A 7,280-nucleotide genomic window follows, 5' to 3' on the forward strand; every position below is an offset into this window, starting at 1 on the left:
AGGGCGGAGCTTGACCTCGGCCTCCCGAGCCTTCCCGAGCTGCTGCCGCTTTCACCCTGTCACAGCCCCGGCCACTTCGAAGGGACGGGGAGCCCCGGGCTCTAGGAGGCTTAGAGGGTAGCTTGCCTTAGAAGAAGCGTGACTTAGAGGGGTGAGCGCTGGGTTCGAATTCTGTCTCTCGAGTGAAAAATAACGTCATTCCCCCCCCCATTCGGGTTCACGGATCGCCCCTCCCCCACCTTCCCACCCCAGTGAAATTCACGAGGGTTCGTGGACCCAAGGCTGAAAACCTCTGCCCTAAAAGCCCATTAGCTGGGTGGTCCTGGGCAAACCGCTTCTCTGAGCCTCGCTTTCCCCATCTGTCGAATGGGTATAATAATGGTGCCAGCCTTTCGGAGTCCCTGGCTGGGAGACCTCGATTGCCGAGCCTCACTTTCTCCATCTGGCAAATGAGTATAATAATAGCACTGACCTCAGGGTGGAAAGCTGTTTTGCAAACCTTCAGACCCTCACTACCCAGGGGCCCTAAACCCAAGATTTTCACCGTCTTTCTATCTGCAGAGACAAGCTAGTCCAACCCCTTCTTGTTACAGATGAGGAAACTGAGGCTCAAAGGCCATGTGACTTGCCCAAGGTCACCCACTGAGGCAGTTGAGGTTAAATGACCTCTCGGAGTGTCCCCAAGTTCACAAGTGGAAGCAACAAGACTCGAATCCGGCTCTTCCGGTGCCCAGTCTGGAAGAGAGAGGCTCCATCGCTGAGAGCTTTGTCCCCAAGGTTGGGAGGGAGGGAGGGGAGCCTGGCTGCCGTGGACGCGACTCGTCCGGCCGCCTGGCCAGGCTGGTCGAGCTAGCAAGGGTAAAGGAACCCACAAGGACCAGGGCCCCGTTTAGAGTCACACTATGGGGACCCTGAGCTTTCCCCCAGAATGTCCGGCTCCAGGGGATTTATTGTCAACCGGACTTTCCGTCCTTCCCCTTCCCCAGGAGTGTTTTCTGCCTTAAGGCTCTTCCGCCGCATTTCAGCACTGCCTTCTCCTGGGGATTGCTTCTCTTGTCTGTGATCCCCCCACTCCAGACACACACAGGCACACAATCACACACACAATCACACAGTGCCACCGCATTTGCCCCAGAGGCCAGACTTCCTAGATACTGCCGGCAGACACTCACTGAGACCCACAAAGGAACATTCACTTCTCTCACTCTGAAAAGTCTGATCCATCGGTCTCCACCTGGGCACCGAGCTAGCTGGGAGGATGGAATGTAGCACCCCTAGACAAAAGTGTCATTCCCAAACCCGGGCTGCCCAGTGACCTTGACTTTCAGGGAGTCACATCCTGTGTTTGACTCCTTGTGTCCACAGGTTGCATGAAATTCTCAAATTCGAAATGATTTCTTTGGCTTCAAATAAATGTGTCATTTAACACAAACCTGAGTGTCAGCCTGGTGTAGCAGATGGAGTCAGAAACAGGAGTTCTACCACCCTGAAGCTGTGTGACCTTGGATAACATACATAACTCTCCGAAACTACAAAATGATCACAAGATCAATCATAGATTTAGAACTGGGAATGGAGGACTTGGGTTCAGATCCTAACTGCCACATAACTATGTGCATGAACTTATGCTATAAGTATTCTGGGACTCAGTTTCCTCATCTGTAAAATGAGAGAGTTGGACCCATAAGGTCCCATCTAGCAATAAATCTATGATATTATGTCCCCAGTGCACTTTGTAACTGACCATTAGGCAGGATATAAATATGAGTCAATCTTATATTTGCCACAGATAGGAGAGGTGATGAAATTGAACAAACAGGAGATTGACACAACTCCAAAAGGGACGAAAGTTACTGCTTTACCCAACTCATATATTCTCAGTAAGTGTGTAATTCAACAAATAATTCAGTTCAACAAGCATTTACGAAGCACTCACTATGTGTAATGCCTCCTGCTGAGCATTGGGAATCCAAAGGCAGAAATGAGACCATCTCTGCCCTCAGAGTGCTTCTCCTCACCTGCCAGGGGCATACAGATAAATCAGTACAAGCAATCTGAGGAGGGAGATGCCTTTAAGGGATCCGGGAAGGCTTTAGGGGAGAAGGGGCACCTGAAGTGGGAAAGCAAAGGATTCTAAGATAACAGCTAGCTTTTATAGAAGAGCTAGCATTTATAAATTTTATATAAACCTTACAAAGTTTGCAAAGAACTTTACAAATATTATCTCATTCAATCCTCACAACAACCCTGGGAGAGAGTGCTATTTTTTATAGGTGAAAAAACTGAGGTAGGTAGAGGTTAGGTGGTAGATAAAGTACAAATTAGTTGAGGGACAGACTAGAGACAAATAAGATCAGTTAGAAAAGGCTGGTATAGTAGTCCAGGTGAGTGTAATGAGGGCCTGACCTCAAGTTGTGGCCCTTTGAGTGAAGAAGGACTATTATCTATAGCAATAATTGACATTTATGTAGCACTTTAAGGTTTGCAAAATATTTTACCTGCATTATCTCTTTCACAGTGCACACCTCAGGGAGGCTGGGATTATAGATATTACAAGGTGTCCCAAAAGTTGTCCTGCATTTGTAACCTTTTTTTAAAATGGTATTTTATTTTTTCCAATTACATGTCAAGACAATTTTTTTGCATTTATTTTAGTTGTAAGCTTTTAATAGTTTAAAATTATTAAAGCTTTAAAAACTAGTAACTTTAAAAACTATTAAACTTTTAAAACTATGAAACTTTAAAAGCAATTAGACCAGCTAAATAACTAGAGTTAGTAAAGCTTAAAACTGCACTAAGACTTTTGGGACATGCTATGTTATCCTTATTTTATGGATGAGGAAACAGACTCAGAGTTAATTTCTTCCAGATCTCTGGGCAAGTGTCAAGGATGGGATTCCAAATCAGGTTTCCTGACTTCATGTCCGGCACATTAGGCACAATATCAATCTGCTACTTTCATTTTCACACTTCTGAACTAACTTTTTCATTGATACTTTTACATTAAGTAGCAATACTGTATTTCACTCTCATTCATTTTAAACTTGCTGTGGCTACTAACATTTCTGGTTTAAATTGCCATTCCCTAGTCTTGCTGTCAAGTGGATACCACCTCTGCAACACTCCCCTCTCAGACATAGGCCACCCAGAAAAAACTACTTCAGGTCTGAAGTACCCTGAAGCCCCTATCGCTGTATTTACTTTTATTAGTCAGACAGAGGACACTATTTGTTCACTGCAAAGGCATTGAGTGAAATAGCATAGTAAGAAAAGTAGCAATAGTTCCTTCCCACACTGCCGTTAACCTGGAGTATATTGTCCAATTGTGATTGAATCTTTGTGACCCCATTTTGGTGTTTTGCTGGCAAAAATACTGGAGTGGTTTGCCATCTCCTTCTCCAGCTCCTTTTACAGATGAGGAAACTGAGGCAAACAAGGTTAAGTGACTTGTCCAGAGTCACACAGCTAGTAAATGTCTGAGGCCAGATTTGAACAGGCTCAGCACTCTATCCACTGCACCACCTAGCTGCCAACCTAGTGTATCTCTTCCACAAATACATATCAAAGGGAAGAGTGGGCATTCTTGTGAGGCAGCACACATGAAGCCAGTACATATGCTGAGAAGCATTCACAAAGGGAGTATGTGTGGTCAGTGTACAGCTGTGAAGGGGTAATTCATGTCTCTAACAGTATGAGATGCTGGTATCTTCTGATAACATCACACTATTCTACTGGACCTGCTTCCTGCTGGGCATTGCATCTCCACTCTTCCCTGCTGCTTTCTCTTCCCACTGGGTTATTATTGACAGTACTACTTGGGGGCCTCAGATGTAGTCTTCAACTGAAGCCAGTAGGTGGAGCAGTGGGTAGAGTACCAGGTCTGAAGTTAGGGAGACCCCCCCAATTCAAATTCAGCCTCAGGCACTTAGTGGCTGTGTGACCTGGGCAAGTCGCTTCACCTTTGTTCACCTCAGTTTCCTCATCTGTAAAATGGGGGGAGGGGTTATAATAGCACTTTCCTCCCAGGGTGGTTGTGAAGGTCAAATGAGATAATAAATGTAAAGCACTTAGCATAATGTCTGGCGTGTAGTAAACACAATATAAATGTTAGCTGTTGTTATCGTTATTATTTTCCCCTTAAGTGGGGGAACAAGCAGTTTTATTCCCATAAAAGGGAGGGAATACTTAGCAATGAAGAGTCTTTGAATGATTGCAATCAGTTAAGAGGCTAATATTCAAGGATAAATACAATAAGACTTCTCATTAGTGATTTTTCATTACACAGCCCAATAAAGATCAAATGGGATTTCTCTCTCCCTCCCTCCCTCCCTCTCTCTCTCTCTCTCTCTCATTTACTTTCAGCCAATCAGACTCTGCCGCCTCTTTCCCCTGCATCCTCACTAGTAGTAGTTGTTGTTCAACCTTCCTTTTGGAAGAGGAGCAGTGACATCCAGGGTGGCTTTGCCTTACTGTGAATGGACTTTAAACGAGGCAGCCTGGTAGCCAATACCCCACTGCTGGGGTTGGGGGAAGGGCCGAGGCTGAAAGGAAGGCAGACTCCAAACAACTTTGGAGGTCCTAAGGTCCTCCTGACCAGGACATCTGACTGGAATAGGCACAAGCTGGAACCAGTCCCCAGACCCTATAGTTAAATTTTCAGTGTGAGCATTTACCCTTAGGAAATCAGCAAACGCTACATATCAGGGCTTGATTTCTCATTTTGTTGTTTAATAATGTAGATCCGGTGGCAACACAGTGGATGTGGTCCACAGACCACTAGAGCCAGAATGACCTTGGTTTAAATACTACCTCTGAAACACATTCAGTGGGTGACCCTTGATAAGTCATTTACCTTCTCAGTTTTCTAATCTGTAAAATGGGCAGAATGCTTCCCTACCTAGCTCACAGAGCTGTTGTAAGATTTAAATGATGCAAGTATACAAAGCATTTTGCAGACAGACTTTGGAGGGCTCCACAGATGTCTGGACGGCAGGAGAAAAGTTGACAGGCCTGTTGATGACGCCATCACTGTGCTCATTGCAGCTGCAGAAAATGTATAAAGTCCTCCCATGGTGCTGCCTCGTGGCATGGAGGTGATCTTGGCTTCTCACTTCCAGTGCAAGCCCTGGCAGGTATTACCAGCCTGGAACAGATACAGATAGGAGCTCAGGGAATGGTCTTCGCTGTGTCGGAAGACTGGCCTCACTAAATGGGGAGAGGATGTCGCCAGCAAATAGGAAGCTAGTGATGTTTTGTTTTGTTTTTTTTGGCTGCAGCAACTCGTTAAGACTATGCCCTAAGGTATCAGAGGCTGCTATCTGCGCTGTTGAAAGGCTCTCTGCTCACAACTTTCGCAGATAGGAAACTAGTGATGCATTTTTTTTGACTATATCAGCTCATTAACAATATGTCCTAAGGTATCAGAGGCTGCTATCTGCACTGATGAAAGGCTCTCTGCTCATGACTTTTGCCCTTTGTTTATTCCTTTGTGCGTGAATGCCAGCTAATGAGTGAAGTTTGCTCTATGCAGTTGTGGCTGCGGAGCCTAACATTGACATCAACCTATAACTAGGGTAGGGTGATTGGGGCTTTGCCCAAGGGCTTTGAAATTTAGAAGGGGCTGACGGCCCTTGTATTCCTTCAACAACATATAAATAACTGAGTTTAACAAGAAGTTAGTAAGAATAACTAATTAAAATAGCAAGGTACCTAGCAGCTGCCACAACTGATAGAGCTACCTCTCTTTGTCCCTGGGAGTGGTGGCCTGGTCTGGGATCTCTGCCTCCCTACCCCTTGCCTCAACCCCATCCTCCTTTGTTATAAGAAGCTGATTTGAGGGTACTTTTGTACATCACATTTATCCCAGATGTGACAAATTCTAGCTATAGCTCTGGTAAGCCCTCCCTTGGATCACGGGGCTGGGAGGTACCACAAGTGTGTGGATTAAGGAGATGAAGCTCTGCTCAGGACCTTCACACATCAATGGCCTTTAGCAATGAGACAGGCTGGGATATTAGAGACAACATCCATGCCTTTTGGGAGACAATGACAATAGTTGTCAATACTATGATTTGCCAAAGGCCGGGGCCACTGGGAACCTTGGGATTCTCAGTGGATAGATCCCTAGCAGAGGATCCTGTCTGATGAAGCTATATTCATTCTCACTCATCCTCCACTCAGCTCCCACTGTGATTTTCCTTAACCACACATCTGACTATATTCCTCCTCTCCTCCACAAGCTCTGGGGGATCCCACTTAAAATGTAAGATTAAATATAAACCCTTCTTCTTTAAACTTTAAAGCCAAAACTTGGCCCCTTCCTACCTTTCTAGTCTCGTTGGACATTCCATCCCCTCCCACACTCTGCAATCCACCCAGACTGGCCTTCTCTCTGTTTCTCACACATTTCCAATCTTCCTTCTTCCATTGGCTCTCCCTGGGTGTCTCCCTTCCACATCTCCACTTCATAGAATTCCTCTCTTCCTTCAAGATGCTGCCCTAGCCCCATCTTCCGCATGAAGCCTTTCTCTGTCTGCCCATTCTTTCTCAACCTCCTTTGCTGGATCTTCTTCAGGGTCATGCCTGCTAGCTGTGGGAGTCCCCCCAGGCTCTGTACTGGGCCTTCTTCTCTGCTCCCTCTATAGTTTCTACCTTGGTCATCTCATTAGCTCCCACGGATGGGTTGTTATCCCTGTGTCGATGACTCCCAGTTCTATCTACTCAGCCCTCACCTCTCTCCTGAACTCCTAACTTACATACCAACCATCTATCAGATATCTCAAACTGCATGTCCCATAACTGTTTTAAATACGAGTCCAAAACTGAACTCATTCCCCCCAAACCCTTCCATTTTCTGAACTCCCTTCATTCTGCTGAAGGCACCCCATCTCCCTAGTCACCCAGGCCTGGTGCAGGCCCCCCCTTACTTCAAGGCTTCACACTTCATCTATTGCTCTGATTGCCTCTCTGCCTCAAGTCTCCCCCCAGTCCAGTCCATTTTCTATTTAGCTGTCAAATTGATCTTCCTCTAGTTTAGGTCAGACCATGACGCTCCCCTACCCAACAAACTTAGATGGTTCCTATCACCTCTAGAATCAAACATAAAATTCTCTGTTTGGCATTCAACAGCCCTTCACAACCTGGCCCCCTCCTACCTTTCCGGTCTTCTTAAATCTTACCCCTCCCAACATACCCTAAGATCTAGTGACCCTGGCCTCCTTACTGTTCCTCTCTCGAAACACTGGATCTCTCAGCTCAGATATTTCCTCCAGCTGTCCCTC

The sequence above is a fragment of the Vombatus ursinus genome, unplaced genomic scaffold (assembly GCF_900497805.2).
Source record: "Vombatus ursinus unplaced genomic scaffold, bare-nosed wombat genome assembly UNPS02014489.1, whole genome shotgun sequence".
In the NCBI taxonomy this organism is placed as follows: Eukaryota; Metazoa; Chordata; class Mammalia; order Diprotodontia; family Vombatidae; genus Vombatus; species Vombatus ursinus.